This window comes from Delphinapterus leucas, chromosome 14 (assembly GCF_059928025.1).
Source record: "Delphinapterus leucas isolate spDelLeu-1000000601 "Yukka" chromosome 14, BTC_Dleu_Yukka2, whole genome shotgun sequence".
NCBI classification, from domain to species: Eukaryota; Metazoa; Chordata; class Mammalia; order Artiodactyla; family Monodontidae; genus Delphinapterus; species Delphinapterus leucas.
Genome location: NC_143142.1, coordinates 30,557,339 through 30,559,925, shown reverse-complemented (window position 1 = coordinate 30,559,925; position 2,587 = coordinate 30,557,339).

Here is a 2,587-nt window from a genome sequence, read left to right as displayed (position 1 = left end):
GAGGGCTTCCCTGGTGGCACAGTGGTTAAGAACCCGCCTGCCAATGTAGGGGACACGGGTTCGATCCCTGGTCCTGGAAGATCCCACATGCCGTGGAGCAACTAAGCCCATGCACCACAACTACAGAGCCTGCGCTCTAGAGCCCGTGAGCCACAACTGCTGAAGCCTGCGCACCTAGAGCCCATGCTCTGCAACAAGAGAAGCCACCACAATGAGAAACCTGTGCGCTACAACGAAGAGTAGCCCCCGCTCACCACAACTAGAGAAAGCCCGTGCAGCAATGAAGACCCAATGCAGCCAAAAGAGGGAGTGCCTGGGCTTTCTTTTCACTTGCCCAGATGTGGGGCAGCCGGGGAAGAGGAAGGGGTGAGGCTTAAAAGATGTCAGTAGTCAAACATAAACAAATGGAGTCAGAGTCTCTGTTACAATGTCACTTTTTTCAAAGTCTGTTGGTGACTGGTCGCTGTGTGTGTTATTCAGTGCCGCCCCCTTCCCCTGACAGCAAAGTGTGTCATTGTGTTGCCTCCTTGTCTCCCAGTGCGAAACCCACATGACATTTTACAAAAATGGATAGTCAAAAGAGGAAATTGGTCACCAAAAAGGAAGGTGCATCAAAGAAATGAAAAGTGTTCATGCAGGAAGGGAAACAATCTACGGGAATGGAGTTAGAGAAGAAATGGCTGGGGGCGGGGGAGGAGTGAATTGGGAGTTTGGGGTTAGCAGAGGCAAACTATTACATACAGAATGGATAAACAACAAGGTCCTACTGTATAGCACAGGGAACTATATTCAATATCCTGGGATAAACCATAATGGAAAAGAATATGAAAAGGAATATATATGTAAAACTGAGCCACTTTGCTGTACAGCAGAAATTAACAACATTGTAAATCAACTATACTTCAATAAAATAGATTTTTTAAAAAATGGCTGACTGTGGGATGAGTGACCCTGCTGCCTTTCGAGAGGTCTTAGATGTGCTGACAGAGGAGCTCAGTGAAGACCTGCTTATCAACACAGCAGAGGAAAATGGTTGTGGTGAAAAGGATGAAGCCGGCCCAGAGGAACGAATGCCAGCAAAAAACTTAACATTCAATGAACTTTTGGAGATAATTCATAACATTGAACATGCAAAGAACAAAATGTTGGAAGCTGATCCAAACTTAGGAAGGAGTGTATCAATTCACCACAGCATGGAAGGGATGTCCACTCCTTATCCTAAGTCACGTGACAAGATGAGCACTGTTCGAGCTATTCTTGATAAGTTTTCTACAAAGACACAAAACAGTTTATGTCCGCAGCAATGAAGACCCAACACAGCCAAAAATAATAAGTAAATAAAATAAATTTATTTTAAAAACAAAACGGTGAGTTAATAACAGACTCTGCATAGGTTGTTAGTAGATGTTTTCCTGACGATGCTGATTGGCAAGAGGGGTCGCTCTCATTCCTATATAAGATGAGAGAAATCCACAGCTCAGAGAGGCTCCCTGATTGTGAGCGAGCTGTGCTTAAAATAATAGAGATCTGACCATATTTTAAACATCCTAACTAATGAAAAGACTCCTATTGTGATTGCTTTTGGAACGCTAAGAATTCTCTTATCAGTGTAAGCTTCCAATTTACTTTGTGGGCAATGCTAAATTTTTACAAATCACCTTTATAGAGCAATAGCCACACGGGCTACGCATTACTAAATCCACTGCTAAATAAAGCTGAAATTTGGTGGGTTACCTGATCATTCTCGGCAAATGTGCCAGCTCCTATCATGTTTAGAACCCTGTGTTCTGAGGTGCTCAAGTTCACGCTGAGGAATTTGCTAAACAAATCCCTGGCAAGGAGTCAGAGCAGTGGTTTTCTGTATCCTTAAATCCTTTCAAATAGAAATGGCAAAACACACTGCCCGAGTCCACAATTCCTAAACTTTTGGAGTGTCAATCTTGGAGTTTCTTACTGTTTGAATCTGAACTCACTCGCTTCCCCAAAGGAGCAGCCTATTTATTTATTTTTAAAGTTAAACGGAATGAAAACTTCTGCACTTTGAATTAGGCAGCAATCAGGGCTAAAAATAACTGATTTCGCGAGTTTCCTACGGAAAATGTAAGACAGAGGTGATCAGTCTCCTTCCCAAGCGGGGTAGGTGGGGTCTGGGCCTGAGCGAGGGTGGGTCTGCACGGGACTCCCAGGGGGCGGGGGTCGAAGCGGGGGTCGAGGCGGGGGCCGGCCAGGGACTTTCAGCGCCCGGTGACAGTGCGAGTTTGTGGCAGTGATTTGGGGAATATCTCAGAGTTCAACAGGTTAGGGGGGAGACGGCTAACACACTGGCCTGGTGTTTGGGGGCTGCGCTCAATGACGGCAGGGACAGGAGGAGGGAAAAAGGAAAGGGGGGATGGAGATGGAGGAGAAGGGAAGGTGAAAGCCGCAGAAATAAAGGGCAGGCAAGAGAGGGCAGTGGAGGCAGGCAGAGCAGAGGGGGCGAGAACACGGGGGAGGCGCGCGGGCGGGCGGTCCTCCCGCCGGCAGGGGGCGCGCTCCCGGCAGCCCCGCGCCCCGCCCCCCTCCCCACCAGCCGCGCCTGCGCCGTCGC